Here is an 18,502-nt window from a genome sequence, read left to right as displayed (position 1 = left end):
GATAAACACAAAACATCAGGAATTATTAGTCGCATGCAAATCCAATCTACACAAAGGTATCACCTCGCACTAGTCAGAATGACCATCAGCAAAAAGTCAACAAACAATAGATGTTGAAGAAGTTGTGGAGAATAGTGTAACCTCTCGGTCTAAGTGGGATGTAAACTGGTAACAGCCAATAATAGCAACAGAATGGCAGTGCGTTTAAAGGTAAAAATTGAGTTACCATATGATCCGGAAGGCCCACTGTTGGGCCTGTCACCTGTGAAAGCCAGAATCAAAAAGACACAGGATGGAAAATCGTGTATTGCAGCAGTATATACCATGGCCAAGACATGGAAGCAACAAAAATGTCCATCAGCAGATGAGTGGACGAAAAAGTGGTCCATGTACACAGTGCAACATTAGACACAGAAAAGAATGAAACAATGCCGGTCGCAGCACCATAGATGAGGCTACAGATAATCACACAACTTGAAGTAAGTCAGAAAGCGAGAGACACATATCCTATGATATCACGTATAGGTGTTATCTAAATATTCATAGGAAGGAACCTATTTCCACAGAGAAGGACATTGACGTGTTCAGAAAACAAGCTTGTGGTTAGCCAAACGGAAAGGTGTGAGGAACATATAACGGAGCATATTGGGTTTAACAGACATATGCTAATATTTATAAAATATATAATCATCAGAGACATACCGAATACCAAGAGAGGTCTACACAACTTTCTGTAATAACCTATATGGAACAGGATCCAAACATGAAAAGATATATGTATCAATGAAAGAGATTCTGTACACCTAGAACAAACACAACATTGCAATTAAATTTGCTCGGAGAAAAATGAAAATTAAACTAAGAATACCAACAGCAAATAAGTAGACATAGTTTTGGGGTGTTTGTCCTGGCACATTCCACTCTACTTTACAACCTACAAACAGGACTTCCAGGAAGGCTCTTTTCCCTTAGTAACCAGAGTTGGGAATATAGAAATGCTGCCCCCTTGTGGCCGTTTCCTGCAACAGCAGCTTTAAACCCAGAGCCAATGGTCATGTAATAGTCACAATTACTACAGGGCTCTAAATGACACCTGCCCTCAAAAAACGTACTGGTGCAGGTAATGGCCACAGGAATTCAGAACATGGCAAATTTTTCAAGGAAACAATTTGAAGAGGTAAGTTTCTCTGTTTTACTTTAAAAAAAAGTACGTAGATAAAAGCTCAATATCGGGAATTTTTAGATGCATGCAAATCCAAACTACAAAAAGGTATCACCACCCAACACTCAAAATGTCATCTGTAAAAAGTCTACAAACAATAAACGCTGAAGGGTTTTTTATAGAACTGTGTACCCTCAAGTTGCTGGTGGGATGTAATCTGGTAACAGCCAGCAGTGAGAACAGAATGGAGGTGCGTTGAAAGGTAAAAATTGAACTACCATATGATCTAGTAGGCCCAATGCTGGGCCTAACCCATGAGAAGACCAGAATCCAAAAGACACAGGCTGGCAAGCCTGCACTGCATCAACATTTAGCATAGCCAAGACTTGGAAGTAACCAAAATGTCCATCCACAGATGAATGTAAAAAGAAGAAGTGGTCCATGTACACAATGGAATATTCGCCATGGAAAAGAATGAAACACTGCTCTTTGCAGCACCATAGATGAGCCTAGAGATAATCACAGAACATGAGGTAAGTCGGAAAGCAGACGACAAATATCCTGTGATATCACTCCTAGGTGTTACCTAACAACTGACACATATGAACATATTTCCACAGAGAAAGACTCCCACAGACTTAGAAAACAAACTATGGTTATCTTAAGGGAGAAGTGGGAGGAATGGATACATTAAGATTAGGGTTACCATACGTATACAAATACATATTAAACACATGTATCAAACAGACCGACCATACACCAAGGGAGGTCTACTGAACGCTCTGCAATAATTTACACGGGGGCTTGCCTGGTGGCACCGTGGTTAAGAATCCTCCTGCCAATGCAGGGGACACAGGTTCGATCCCTGGTTCGGGAAGATCCCACATGCTGCAGAGCAACTAAGCCCGTGCACCACCACTAATGAGCCTACGCTCTGGAGCCCATGAGCCATAACTACTGAGACCAGGTGCCACAACTACTGAAGCCCGCACGCCTAGAGCCCGTGTTCCGCAACAAAAGAAGCCACTACGGTGAGAAGCCCGTGCACCGCACCGGAGAGTAGCCCCCGCTCACCGCAACTAGAGACAGCCCACAGGCAGCAAAGAAGATCCAACTCAGCCAAAAACAAATAAATAAATAAAATACATTTATTAAAAAAAATAATAGTAGTTTACATGGGAAGAGGATCTGTACATGAATAAACGTATTTAATGTTCAACTGAACCTGATTGTGTACACCTACAACAAACACTATTCTACTCATTACCCCAATTTAAAAAATTAAAACCACGAACAGCAATTAATGAGACATAAAGTTGCTGGGGTTGTCTCTGGCCCATTCCATTCTCATTTACAACCTAGGAACACGACTTTCTGGAAGGCTCAGTTGCCCTAGTAACCAGATTTGGGGATGGAGAAATGCTGCCGCCTTGTTTCCGGTTCCCACAAGAGCAGCTTTAAACACTGGGCTAACGGTCACTTAAGATTCACAGCAATTGTAGGGCTGTAAATGACACGTGTCCTCAAAAAATGTCCTGGGGTAGGTAATGGCCAAAAAAGTTCACAACACGGAAAATTTTTCAAGAAAACGGTTTCAAGAGGTAAGTGTTACTCACACTGTTATTAAAAAAAAAGAAGAACATGGATAAAAGCTCAATATCAGGAATTATTGGTTGGATGCAAATCCAAAATACAAAAAGATTTCACCACCCAATATTCAAAATGCCATCCGTAAACAGTCTACAAACAATGAATGCTGATGGGTTGGTGGAGAAATGCATACCCACTATGCTGTTGGTTGGACGTAAACTGGTAACAGCTAATCATGAGAACAGAATGGAGCTGCGTTTAAAAGGTAAAGAAATTGAGCTACCATACAATGCGGCCGATCCCCTAATGGGCCTATCACCTAAGAAGACCAGAATCGGAAAGACACAGACAGGCAAACACGCACTGTAGCAATATTTACAATAGCCAAGACATTCAAGCAAACAAAATGTCCATCAATCGATAAATGGACAAAGAAGAAGTGGTGGACGTACCGAATGGAATATTAGCCTCAGAAAAAATAAATGAACAATGCCGTTTTCAGGACTACAGATGAGACTAGAAATAATCATATTAGGTTAAGTAAGTCAAAAGGGAATGACAAATATCCTATGATATCATTTATACATGTTATCCTAAGATTGCTACCAATGAACATATTTCCACAGAAAAAGAAACTCACAGACTTAGAAAACAAATGAATGGTTAACCAAAATGAAAGGTGGGAGGATGGACAAATTAGGATTATGGAGCTAACAAACATATACTAATGTATGTTAAGTGTATATAAACATACAACACATAAACTGTATGAATTATATAATCACCAATATATAGAAAATATATAATGACAAAACACCTACCATATACCAAGGGAGGTCTACTCAACATTCTGTAATAACATACATGGTAACAGCATCCGAAGAACAACAGACATATGTATGAATCATTGAGCAGATTCTGTACAGCCAGCCAATCGTAACACTCTCATCAAATTTACTCTGATAAGAAATAGAAATTAAATTAAAAAAAACAAACATAAGTAAGGAGACGTAAACTTCTGGGGTCTTGTCCCAGCACATTCCACTCTAATTCATAAGCGAGGAACATGACGTCCAGGAAGACTCTGTTGCCCTAGTAACAAGAGTTGAGAACGTCATAATGCTGCCGCCTTGTGGCTGTTTCCCACAACAGCAGCTTTAAATCCAGTGCTAATGGTTGCTTAATAGTCACAAGGATTGCAGGGATGTAAATGACACCTGCCCTCAAAATATGCCCTGGGGTAGGGAATAGGCAAGAAAATTCAACACATGACAAATTTTTCAAGAAGTCAATATGAAGAGGGAAGTTGTACTCACTCTTTAAAAGAAAAGCAAAAGAAAAAAATGGACATGCGTAAAGCGCAGTATAAGGAATTATTAGTCACATGCAAATCCAACCTCCAAAAAGGTTTCAGCTCACACCAGTCAAATGACCATCAGCAAAAAGTCTACAAACTATGAATGCTGAAGGGGTTTTAGAGAACTGTGTACCTTCTAGCTGCTGGTGGGATGTAAAGTGGTAACAGCACTAAGGAAAACTGAATGGAGCTGCTTTAAAAGGTAAAAACTGAGCTACCATATGATGCGGCAGGGCACCTTCTTTGCCTATAACCTAAGACCACCAGAAACGGAAAGACAGAGGCAGGCAAATGTGCAATGCAGGAATATTGAAATAGCCAAGACATGGAAGGAAAAAAGGGGTCCATAAACAGATGAATGAACAAAGAAGAAGTGGTATATGGACAGAATGGAATATCAACCACGAAAAAAAATAAAAGAATGGCATATGCAGCACCACAGAGGAGCCTAGAAATAATCACACAATGTGAAGTAAGTCAGAATGCGAAAGACAAATGTCCTATGCTATCACTTATGTTATCTGAAAATTCATAAAAATGAACATATTTCCATAGAAAAAGGCAATCTCAGATTGAGAAGACAAACTGATGGTTAAGCCAAAGAAAAGGTGTGAGGAATGGATATATTAGGATATTGGGGTTAACAAATATATACTAATACATATAAAATATATCATCCCCAAAGACCTACAGAATACCAAGAGTGGTCTACTCAACACTCTGTAATAACCTACATGGAGAAGGACCCAAAGATCAATAGATGTATGTATATGTGTAAATGAACAAGATTCTGTACACCTACAACAAAAGACATTTTCAATCAAACTTGCTCTGAGAAAAAGTACAACTTAAAGACACAAACAAGAATTAAGGAGGCTAAAACTTATGGGGGTTTGTCCTGGCACATTCCAATCTAATCTGCAACCTAACAGCACAACTTGCAGCAAGGTTCTGTTTCCCTAGCAAGCAGAGATGGCAACGTAGAAATGCTGCCACACTAAGGCCGTTTCCTCCAACAGCAGCTTTAAATCCACTGCTAATGGTCACTAATAGTCACAAGGACTGCAGGGCTGTAAATGACTCATGCCCTCAACAACTGTCCTGGGGTAGGGAATGGCCAAAAAAATCCAAACGCGGCAAATTTTTCAAGAAGGCAATTTGAACTTGTAACTTTAGCTCCATCTTTAAAAAATGAAAAGGACATTGACAAACACAAAACATCAGGAATTATTAGTCGCATGCAAATCCAATCTACACAAAGGTATCACCTCGCACTAGTCAGAATGACCATCAGCAAAAAGTCAACAAACAATAGATGTTGAAGAAGTTGTGGAGAATAGTGTAACCTCTCGGTCTAAGTGGGATGTAAACTGGTAACAGCCAATAATAGCAACAGAATGGCAGTGCGTTTAAAGGTAAAAATTGAGTTACCATATGATCCGGAAGGCCCACTGTTGGGCCTGTCACCTGTGAAAGCCAGAATCAAAAAGACACAGGATGGAAAATCGTGTATTGCAGCAGTATATACCATGGCCAAGACATGGAAGCAACAAAAATGTCCATCAGCAGATGAGTGGACGAAAAAGTGGTCCATGTACACAGTGCAACATTAGACACAGAAAAGAATGAAACAATGCCGGTCGCAGCACCATGGATGAGGCTACAGATAATCACACAACTTGAAGTAAGTCAGAAAGCGAGAGACACATATCCTATGATATCACGTATAGGTGTTATCTAAATATTCATAGGAAGGAACCTATTTCCACAGAGAAGGACATTGACGTGTTCAGGAAACAAGCTTGTGGTTAGCCAAATGGAAAGGTGTGAGGAATATATAACGGAGCATATTGGGTTTAACAGACATATGCTAATATTTATAAAATATATAATCATCAGAGACATACCGAATACCAAGAGAGGTCTACACAACTTTCTGTAATAACCTATATGGAACAGGATCCAAACATGAAAAGATATATGTATCAATGAAAGAGATTCTGTACACCTAGAACAAACACAACATTGCAATTAAATTTGCTCGGAGAAAAATGAAAATTAAACTAAGAATACCAACAGCAAATAAGTAGACATAGTTTTGGGGTGTTTGTCCTGGCACATTCCACTCTACTTTACAACCTACAAACAGGACTTCCAGGAAGGCTCTTTTCCCTTAGTAACCAGAGTTGGGAATATAGAAATGCTGCCCCCTCGTGGCCTTTTCCTGCAACAGCAGCTTTAAACCCAGAGCCAATGGTCATGTAATAGTCACAATTACTACAGGGCTCTAAATGACACCTGCCCTCAAAAAACGTACTGGTGCAGGTAATGGCCACAGGAATTCAGAACATGGCAAATTTTTCAAGGAAACAATTTGAAGAGGTAAGTTTCTCTGTTTTACTTAAAAAAAAGTACGTAGATAAAAGCTCAATATCGGGAATTTTTAGATGCATGCAAATCCAAACTACAAAAAGGTATCACCACCCAACACTCAAAATGTCATCTGTAAAAAGTCTACAAACAATAAACGCTGAAGGGTTTTTTATAGAACTGTGTACCCTCAAGTTGCTGGTGGGATGTAATCTGGTAACAGCCAGTAGTGAGAACAGAATGGAGGTGCGTTGAAAGGTAAAAATTGAACTACCATATGATCTAGTAGGCCCAATGCTGGGCCTAACCCATGAGAAGACCAGAATCCAAAAGACACAGGCTGGCAAGCCTGCACTGCATCAACATTTAGCATAGCCAAGACTTGGAAGTAACCAAAATGTCCATCCACAGATGAATGTAAAAAGAAGAAGTGGTCCATGTACACAATGGAATATTCGCCGTGGAAAAGAATGAAACACTGCTCTTTGCAGCACCATAGATGAGCCTAGAGATAATCACAGAACATGAGGTAAGTCGGAAAGCAGACGACAAATATCCTGTGATATCACTCCTAGGTGTTACCTAACAACTGACACATATGAACATATTTCCACAGAGAAAGACTCCCACAGACTTAGAAAACAAACTATGGTTATCTTAAGGGAGAAGTGGGAGGAATGGATACATTAAGATTAGGGTTACCATACGTATACAAATACATATTAAACACATGTATCAAACAGACCGACCATATACCAAGGGAGGTCTACTGAACGCTCTGTAATAATTTACACGGGGGCTTGCCTGGTGGCACCGTGGTTAAGAATCCTCCTGCCAATGCAGGGGACACAGGTTCGATCCCTGGTTCGGGAAGATCCCACATGCTGCAGAGCAACTAAGCCCGTGCACCACCACTAATGAGCCTACGCTCTGGAGCCCATGAGCCATAACTACTGAGACCAGGTGCCACAACTACTGAAGCCCGCACGCCTAGAGCCCGTGTTCCGCAACAAAAGAAGCCACTACGGTGAGAAGCCCGTGCACCGCACCGGAGAGTAGCCCCCGCTCACCGCAACTAGAGACAGCCCACAGGCAGCAAAGAAGATCCAACTCAGCCAAAAACAAATAAATAAATAAAATACATTTATGAAAAAAAATAATAGTAGTTTACATGGGAAGAGGATCTGTACATGAATAAACGTATATAATGTTCAACTGAACCTGATTGTGTACACCTACAACAAACACTATTCTACTCATTACCCCAATTTAAAAAATTAAAACCACGAACAGCAATTAATGAGACATAAAGTTACTGGGGTTGTCTCTGGCCCATTCCATTCTCATTTACAACCTAGGAACACGACTTTCTGGAAGGCTCAGCTGCCCTAGTAACCAGATTTGGGGATGGAGAAATGCTGCCGCCTTGTTTCCGGTTCCCACAAGAGCAGCTTTAAACACTGGGCTAACGGCCACTTAAGATTCACAGCAATTGTAGGGCTGTAAATGACACGTGTCCTCAAAAAATGTCCTGGGGTAGGTAATGGCCAAAAAAGTTCACAACACGGAAAATTTTTCAAGAAAACGGTTTCAAGAGGTAAGTGTTACTCACACTGTTATTTAAAAAAAAGAAGAACATGGATAAAAGCTCAATATCAGGAATTATTGGTTGGATGCAAATCCAAAATACAAAAAGATTTCACCACCCAATATTCAAAATGCCATCCGTAAACAGTCTACAAACAATGAATGCTGATGGGTTGGTGGAGAAATGCATACCCACTATGCTGTTGGTTGGACGTAAACTGGTAACAGCTAATCATGAGAACAGAATGGAGCTGCGTTTAAAAGGTAAAGAAATTGAGCTACCATACAATGCGGCCGATCCCCTAATGGGACTATCACCTAAGAAGACCAGAATCGGAAAGACACAGACAGGCAAACACGCACTGTAGCAATATTTACAATAGCCAAGACATTCAAGCAAACAAAATGTCCATCAATCGATAAATGGACAAAGAAGAAGTGGTGGACGTACCGAATGGAATATTAGCCTCAGAAAAAATAAATGAACAATGCCGTTTTCAGGACTACAGATGAGACTAGAAATAATCATATTAGGTTAAGTAAGTCAAAAGGGAATGACAAATATCCTATGATATCATTTATACATGTTATCCTAAGATTGCTACCAAAGAACATATTTCCACAGAAAAAGAAACTCACAGACTTAGAAAACAAATGAATGGTTAACCAAAATGAAAGGTGGGAGGATGGACAAATTAGGATTATGGAGCTAACAAACATATACTAATGTATGTTAAGTGTATATAAACATACAACACATAAACTGTATGAATTATATAATCACCAATATATAGAAAATATATAATGACAAAACACCTACCATATACCAAGGGAGGTCTACTCAACATTCTGTAATAACATACATGGTAACAGCATGCGAAGAACAACAGACATATGTATGAATCATTGAGCAGATTCTGTACAGCCAGCCAATCGTAACACTCTCATCAAATTTACTCTGATAAGAAATAGAAATTAAATTAAAAAAAACAAACATAAGTAAGGAGACGTAAACTTCCGGGGTCTTGTGCCAGCACATTCCACTCTAATTCATAAGCGAGGAACATGACGTCCAGGAAGACTCTGTTGCCCTAGTAACAAGAGTTGAGAACGTCATAATGCTGCCGCCTTGTGGCTGTTTCCCACAACAGCAGCTTTAAATCCAGTGCTAATGGTTGCTTAATAGTCACAAGGATTGCAGGGATGTAAATGACACCTGCCCTCAAAATATGCCCTGGGGTAGGGAATAGGCAAGAAAATTCAACACATGACAAATTTTTCAAGAAGTCAATATGAAGAGGGAAGTTGTACTCACTCTTTAAAAGAAAAGCAAAAGAAAAAATTGGACATGCGTAAAGCGCAGTATAAGTAATTATTAGTCACATGCAAATCCAACCTCCAAAAAGGTTTCAGCTCACACCAGTCAAATGACCATCAGCAAAAAGTCTACAAACTATGAATGCTGAAGGGGTTTTAGAGAACTGTGTACCTTCTAGCTGCTGGTGGGATGTAAAGAGGTAACAGCACTAAGGTAAACTGAATGGAGCTGCTTTAAAAGGTAAAAACTGAGCTATCATATGATGCGGCAGGGCACCTTCTTTGCCTATAACCTAAGACCACCAGAAACGGAAAGACAGAGGCAGGCAAATGTGCAATGCAGGAATATTGAAATAGCCAAGACATGGAAGGAAAAAAGGGGTCCATAAACAGATGAATGAACAAAGAAGAAGTGGTATATGGACAGAATGGAATATCAACCACGAAAAAAAATAAAAGAATGGCATATGCAGCACCACAGAGGAGCCTAGAAATAATCACACAATGTGAAGTAAGTCAGAATGCGAAAGACAAATGTCCTATGCTATCACTTATGTTATCTGAAAATTCATAAAAATGAACATATTTCCATAGAAAAAGGCAATCTCAGATTGAGAAGACAAACTGATGGTTAAGCCAAAGAAAAGGTGTGAGGAATGGATATATTAGGATATTGGGGTTAACAAATATATACTAATACATATAAAATATATCATCCCCAAAGACCTACAGAATACCAAGAGTGGTCTACTCAACACTCTGTAATAACCTACATGGAGAAGGACCCAAAGATCAATAGATGTATGTATATGTGTAAATGAACAAGATTCTGTACACCTAGAACAAAAGACATTTTCAATCAAACTTGCTCTGAGAAAAAGTACAACTTAAAGACACAAACAAGAATTAAGGAGGCTAAAACTTATGGGGGTTTGTCCTGGCACATTCCAATCTAATCTGCAACCTAACAGCACAACTTGCAGCAAGGTTCTGTTTCCCTAGCAAGCAGAGATGGCAACGTAGAAATGCTGCCACACTAAGGCCGTTTCCTCCAACAGCAGCTTTAAATCCACTGCTAATGGTCACTAATAGTCACAAGGACTGCAGGGCTGTAAATGACTCATGCCCTCAACAACTGTCCTGGGGTAGGGAATGGCCAAAAAAATCCAAACGCGGCAAATTTTTCAAGAAGGCAATTTGAACTTGTAACTTTAGCTCCATCTTTAAACAAATGAAAAGGACATTGATAAACACAAAACATCAGGAATTATTAGTCGCATGCAAATCCAATCTACACAAAGGTATCACCTCGCACTAGTCAGAATGACCATCAGCAAAAAGTCAACAAACAATAGATGTTGAAGAAGTTGTGGAGAATAGTGTAACCTCTCGGTCTAAGTGGGATGTAAACTGGTAACAGCCAATAATAGCAACAGAATGGCAGTGCGTTTAAAGGTAAAAATTGAGTTACCATATGATCCGGAAGGCCCACTGTTGGGCCTGTCACCTGTGAAAGCCAGAATCAAAAAGACACAGGATGGAAAATCGTGTATTGCAGCAGTATATACCATGGCCAAGACATGGAAGCAACAAAAATGTCCATCAGCAGATGAGTGGACGAAAAAGTGGTCCATGTACACAATGCAACATTAGACACAGAAAAGAATGAAACAATGCCGGTCGCAGCACCATGGATGAGGCTACAGATAATCACACAACTTGAAGTAAGTCAGAAAGCGAGAGACACATATCCTATGATATCACGTATAGGTGTTATCTAAATATTCATAGGAAGGAACCTATTTCCACAGAGAAGGACATTGACGTGTTCAGAAAACAAGCTTGTGGTTAGCCAAACGGAAAGGTGTGAGGAATATATAACGGAGCGTATTGGGTTTAACAGACATATGCTAATATTTATAAAATATATAATCATCAGAGACATACCGAATACCAAGAGAGGTCTACACAACTTTCTGTAATAACCTATATGGAACAGGATCCAAACATGAAAAGATATATGTATCAATGAAAGAGATTCTGTACACCTAGAACAAACACAACATTGCAATTAAATTTGCTCGGAGAAAAATGAAAATTAAACTAAGAATACCAACAGCAAATAAGTAGACATAGTTTTGGGGTGTTTGTCCTGGCACATTCCACTCTACTTTACAACCTACAAACAGGACTTCCAGGAAGGCTCTTTTCCCTTAGTAACCAGAGTTGGGAATATAGAAATGCTGCCCCCTCGTGGCCTTTTCCTGCAACAGCAGCTTTAAACCCAGAGCCAATGGTCATGTAATAGTCACAATTACTACAGGGCTCTAAATGACACCTGCCCTCAAAAAACGTACTGGTGCAGGTAATGGCCACAGGAATTCAGAACATGGCAAATTTTTCAAGGAAACAATTTGAAGAGGTAAGTTTCTCTGTTTTACTTAAAAAAAAGTACGTAGATAAAAGCTCAATATCGGGAATTTTTAGATGCATGCAAATCCAAACTACAAAAAGGTATCACCACCCAACACTCAAAATGTCATCTGTAAAAAGTCTACAAACAATAAACGCTGAAGGGTTTTTTATAGAACTGTGTACCCTCAAGTTGCTGGTGGGATGTAATCTGGTAACAGCCAGTAGTGAGAACAGAATGGAGGTGCGTTGAAAGGTAAAAATTGAACTACCATATGATCTAGTAGGCCCAATGCTGGGCCTAACCCATGAGAAGACCAGAATCCAAAAGACACAGGCTGGCAAGCCTGCACTGCATCAACATTTAGCATAGCCAAGACTTGGAAGTAACCAAAATGTCCATCCACAGATGAATGTAAAAAGAAGAAGTGGTCCATGTACACAATGGAATATTCGCCGTGGAAAAGAATGAAACACTGCTCTTTGCAGCACCATAGATGAGCCTAGAGATAATCACAGAACATGAGGTAAGTCGGAAAGCAGACGACAAATATCCTGTGATATCACTCCTAGGTGTTACCTAACAACTGACACATATGAACATATTTCCACAGAGAAAGACTCCCACAGACTTAGAAAACAAACTATGGTTATCTTAAGGGAGAAGTGGGAGGAATGGATACATTAAGATTAGGGTTACCATACGTATACAAATACATATTAAACACATGTATCAAACAGACCGACCATATACCAAGGGAGGTCTACTGAACGCTCTGTAATAATTTACACGGGGGCTTGCCTGGTGGCACCGTGGTTAAGAATCCTCCTGCCAATGCAGGGGACACAGGTTCGATCCCTGGTTCGGGAAGATCCCACATGCTGCAGAGCAACTAAGCCCGTGCACCACCACTAATGAGCCTACGCTCTGGAGCCCATGAGCCATAACTACTGAGACCAGGTGCCACAACTACTGAAGCCCGCACGCCTAGAGCCCGTGTTCCGCAACAAAAGAAGCCACTACGGTGAGAAGCCCGTGCACCGCACCGGAGAGTAGCCCCCGCTCACCGCAACTAGAGACAGCCCACAGGCAGCAAAGAAGATCCAACTCAGCCAAAAACAAATAAATAAATAAAATACATTTATTAAAAAAAATAATAGTAGTTTACATGGGAAGAGGATCTGTACATGAATAAACGTATATAATGTTCAACTGAACCTGATTGTGTACACCTACAACAAACACTATTCTACTCATTACCCCAATTTAAAAAATTAAAACCACGAACAGCAATTAATGAGACATAAAGTTACTGGGGTTGTCTCTGGCCCATTCCATTCTCATTTACAACCTAGGAACACGACTTTCTGGAAGGCTCAGCTGCCCTAGTAACCAGATTTGGGGATGGAGAAATGCTGCCGCCTTGTTTCCGGTTCCCACAAGAGCAGCTTTAAACACTGGGCTAACGGCCACTTAAGATTCACAGCAATTGTAGGGCTGTAAATGACACGTGTCCTCAAAAAATGTCCTGGGGTAGGTAATGGCCAAAAAAGTTCACAACACGGAAAATTTTTCAAGAAAACGGTTTCAAGAGGTAAGTGTTACTCACACTGTTATTTAAAAAAAAGAAGAACATGGATAAAAGCTCAATATCAGGAATTATTGGTTGGATGCAAATCCAAAATACAAAAAGATTTCACCACCCAATATTCAAAATGCCATCCGTAAACAGTCTACAAACAATGAATGCTGATGGCTTGGTGGAGAAATGCATACCCACTATGCTGTTGGTTGGACGTAAACTGGTAACAGCTAATCATGAGAACAGAATGGAGCTGCGTTTAAAAGGTAAAGAAATTGAGCTACCATACAATGCGGCCGATCCCCTAATGGGACTATCACCTAAGAAGACCAGAATCGGAAAGACACAGACAGGCAAACACGCACTGTAGCAATATTTACAATAGCCAAGACATTCAAGCAAACAAAATGTCCATCAATAGATAAATGGACAAAGAAGAAGTGGTGGACGTACCGAATGGAATATTAGCCTCAGAAAAAATAAATGAACAATGCCGTTTTCAGGACTACAGATGAGACTAGAAATAATCATATTAGGTTAAGTAAGTCAAAAGGGAATGACAAATATCCTATGATATCATTTATACATGTTATCCTAAGATTGCTACCAAAGAACATATTTCCACAGAAAAAGAAACTCACAGACTTAGAAAACAAATGAATGGTTAACCAAAATGAAAGGTGGGAGGATGGACAAATTAGGATTATGGAGCTAACAAACATATACTAATGTATGTTAAGTGTATATAAACATACAACACATAAACTGTATGAATTATATAATCACCAATATATAGAAAATATATAATGACAAAACACCTACCATATACCAAGGGAGGTCTACTCAACATTCTGTAATAACATACATGGTAACAGCATGCGAAGAACAACAGACATATGTATGAATCATTGAGCAGATTCTGTACAGCCAGCCAATCGTAACACTCTCATCAAATTTACTCTGATAAGAAATAGAAATTAAATTAAAAAAAACAAACATAAGTAAGGAGACGTAAACTTCCGGGGTCTTGTGCCAGCACATTCCACTCTAATTCATAAGCGAGGAACATGACGTCCAGGAAGACTCTGTTGCCCTAGTAACAAGAGTTGAGAACGTCATAATGCTGCCGCCTTGTGGCTGTTTCCCACAACAGCAGCTTTAAATCCAGTGCTAATGGTTGCTTAATAGTCACAAGGATTGCAGGGATGTAAATGACACCTGCCCTCAAAATATGCCCTGGGGTAGGGAATAGGCAAGAAAATTCAACACATGACAAATTTTTCAAGAAGTCAATATGAAGAGGGAAGTTGTACTCACTCTTTAAAAGAAAAGCAAAAGAAAAAATTGGACATGCGTAAAGCGCAGTATAAGGAATTATTAGTCACATGCAAATCCAACCTCCAAAAAGGTTTCAGCTCACACCAGTCAAATGACCATCAGCAAAAAGTCTACAAACTATGAATGCTGAAGGGGTTTTAGAGAACTGTGTACCTTCTAGCTGCTGGTGGGATGTAAAGTGGTAACAGCACTAAGGAAAACTGAATGGAGCTGCTTTAAAAGGTAAAAACTGAGCTACCATATGATGCGGCAGGGCACCTTCTTTGCCTATAACCTAAGACCACCAGAAACGGAAAGACAGAGGCAGGCAAATGTGCAATGCAGGAATATTGAAATAGCCAAGACATGGAAGGAAAAAAGGGGTCCATAAACAGATGAATGAACAAAGAAGAAGTGGTATATGGACAGAATGGAATATCAACCACGAAAAAAAATAAAAGAATGGCATATGCAGCACCACAGAGGAGCCTAGAAATAATCACACAATGTGAAGTAAGTCAGAATGCGAAAGACAAATGTCCTATGCTATCACTTATGTTATCTGAAAATTCATAAAAATGAACATATTTCCATAGAAAAAGGCAATCTCAGATTGAGAAGACAAACTGATGGTTAAGCCAAAGAAAAGGTGTGAGGAATGGATATATTAGGATATTGGGGTTAACAAATATATACTAATACATATAAAATATATCATCCCCAAAGACCTACAGAATACCAAGAGTGGTCTACTCAACACTCTGTAATAACCTACATGGAGAAGGACCCAAAGATCAATAGATGTATGTATATGTGTAAATGAACAAGATTCTGTACACCTACAACAAAAGACATTTTCAATCAAACTTGCTCTGAGAAAAAGTACAACTTAAAGACACAAACAAGAATTAAGGAGGCTAAAACTTATGGGGGTTTGTCCTGGCACATTCCAATCTAATCTGCAACCTAACAGCACAACTTGCAGCAAGGTTCTGTTTCCCTAGCAAGCAGAGATGGCAACGTAGAAATGCTGCCACACTAAGGCCGTTTCCTCCAACAGCAGCTTTAAATCCACTGCTAATGGTCACTAATAGTCACAAGGACTGCAGGGCTGTAAATGACTCATGCCCTCAACAACTGTCCTGGGGTAGGGAATGGCCAAAAAAATCCAAACGCGGCAAATTTTTCAAGAAGGCAATTTGAACTTGTAACTTTAGCTCCATCTTTAAACAAATGAAAAGGACATTGATAAACACAAAACATCAGGAATTATTAGTCGCATGCAAATCCAATCTACACAAAGGTATCACCTCGCACTAGTCAGAATGACCATCAGCAAAAAGTCAACAAACAATAGATGTTGAAGAAGTTGTGGAGAATAGTGTAACCTCTCGGTCTAAGTGGGATGTAAACTGGTAACAGCCAATAATAGCAACAGAATGGCAGTGCGTTTCAAGGTAAAAATTGAGTTACCATATGATCCGGAAGGCCCACTGTTGGGCCTGTCACCTGTGAAAGCCAGAATCAAAAAGACACAGGATGGAAAATCGTGTATTGCAGCAGTATATACCATGGCCAAGACATGGAAGCAACAAAAATGTCCATCAGCAGATGAGTGGACGAAAAAGTGGTCCATGTACACAATGCAACATTAGACACAGAAAAGAATGAAACAATGCCGGTCGCAGCACCATGGATGAGGCTACAGATAATCACACAACTTGAAGTAAGTCAGAAAGCGAGAGACACATATCCTATGATATCACGTATAGGTGTTATCTAAATATTCATAGGAAGGAACCTATTTCCACAGAGAAGGACATTGACGTGTTCAGAAAACAAGCTTGTGGTTAGCCAAACGGAAAGGTGTGAGGAATATATAACGGAGCGTATTGGGTTTAACAGACATATGCTAATATTTATAAAATATATAATCATCAGAGACATACCGAATACCAAGAGAGGTCTACACAACTTTCTGTAATAACCTATATGGAACAGGATCCAAACATGAAAAGATATATGTATCAATGAAAGAGATTCTGTACACCTAGAACAAACACAACATTGCAATTAAATTTGCTCGGAGAAAAATGAAAATTAAACTAAGAATACCAACAGCAAATAAGTAGACATAGTTTTGGGGTGTTTGTCCTGGCACATTCCACTCTACTTTACAACCTACAAACAGGACTTCCAGGAAGGCTCTTTTCCCTTAGTAACCAGAGTTGGGAATATAGAAATGCTGCCCCCTCGTGGCCTTTTCCTGCAACAGCAGCTTTAAACCCAGAGCCAATGGTCATGTAATAGTCACAATTACTACAGGGCTCTAAATGACACCTGCCCTCAAAAAACGTACTGGTGCAGGTAATGGCCACAGGAATTCAGAACATGGCAAATTTTTCAAGGAAACAATTTGAAGAGGTAAGTTTCTCTGTTTTACTTAAAAAAAAGTACGTAGATAAAAGCTCAATATCGGGAATTTTTAGATGCATGCAAATCCAAACTACAAAAAGGTATCACCACCCAACACTCAAAATGTCATCTGTAAAAAGTCTACAAACAATAAACGCTGAAGGGTTTTTTATAGAACTGTGTACCCTCAAGTTGCTGGTGGGATGTAATCTGGTAACAGCCAGTAGTGAGAACAGAATGGAGGTGCGTTGAAAGGTAAAAATTGAACTACCATATGATCTAGTAGGCCCAATGCTGGGCCTAACCCATGAGAAGACCAGAATCCAAAAGACACAGGCTGGCAAGCCTGCACTGCATCAACATTTAGCATAGCCAAGACTTGGAAGTAACCAAAATGTCCATCCACAGATGAATGTAAAAAGAAGAAGTGGTCCATGTACACAATGGAATATTCGCCGTGGAAAAGAATGAAACACTGCTCTTTGCAGCACCATAGATGAGCCTAGAGATAATCACAGAACATGAGGTAAGTCGGAAAGCAGACGACAAATATCCTGTGATATCACTCCTAGGTGTTACCTAACAACTGACACATATGAACATATTTCCACAGAGAAAGACTCCCACAGACTTAGAAAACAAACTATGGTTATCTTAAGGGAGAAGTGGGAGGAATGGATACATTAAGATTAGGGTTACCATACGTATACAAATACATATTAAACACATGTATCAAACAGACCGACCATATACCAAGGGAGGTCTACTGAACGCTCTGTAATAATTTACACGGGGGCTTGCCTGGTGGCACCGTGGTTAAGAATCCTCCTGCCAATGCAGGGGACACAGGTTCGATCCCTGGTTCGGGAAGATCCCACATGCTGCAGAGCAACTAAGCCCGTGCACCACCACTAATGAGCCTACGCTCTGGAGCCCATGAGCCATAACTACTGAGACCAGGTGCCACAACTACTGAAGCCCGCACGCCTAGAGCCCGTGTTCCGCAACAAAAGAAGCCACTACGGTGAGAAGCCCGTGCACCGCACCGGAGAGTAGCCCCCGCTCACCGCAACTAGAGACAGCCCACAGGCAGCAAAGAAGATCCAACTCAGCCAAAAACAAATAAATAAATAAAATACATTTATTAAAAAAAATAATAGTAGTTTACATGGGAAGAGGATCTGTACATGAATAAACGTATATAATGTTCAACTGAACCTGATTGTGTACACCTACAACAAACACTATTCTACTCATTACCCCAATTTAAAAAATTAAAACCACGAACAGCAATTAATGAGACATAAAGTTACTGGGGTTGTCTCTGGCCCATTCCATTCTCATTTACAACCTAGGAACACGACTTTCTGGAAGGCTCAGCTGCCCTAGTAA

General features: G+C 39.9%; 1 protein-coding gene across 6 annotated transcripts in view; it reads left to right on the top strand.

Moving 5' to 3' along the window:
- LOC309613783 (uncharacterized protein) overlaps nucleotides 1-18,502 on the top strand; it is a 629,462-nt gene that overhangs the window by 370,821 nt on the left and 240,139 nt on the right. For 5 of the 6 annotated variants that reach the window (XR_014235873.1, XR_014235874.1, XR_014235875.1 and 2 more), the window contains exon 1: nucleotides 1,554-1,695. The exons of the other annotated variant lie outside the window; for it this stretch is intronic. The gene's annotated coding sequence lies outside the window, so the exon portion shown is untranslated. Of the gene's footprint in view, nucleotides 1-1,553; nucleotides 1,696-18,502 lie in introns of those variants that run through there. 6 annotated transcript variants of the gene reach the window in all.

Source organism: Balaenoptera borealis (assembly GCF_965194805.1).
Source record: "Balaenoptera borealis genome assembly, chromosome: 1".
NCBI classification, from domain to species: Eukaryota; Metazoa; Chordata; class Mammalia; order Artiodactyla; family Balaenopteridae; genus Balaenoptera; species Balaenoptera borealis.
This window is presented reverse-complemented; position numbering and strand designations above follow the sequence as displayed.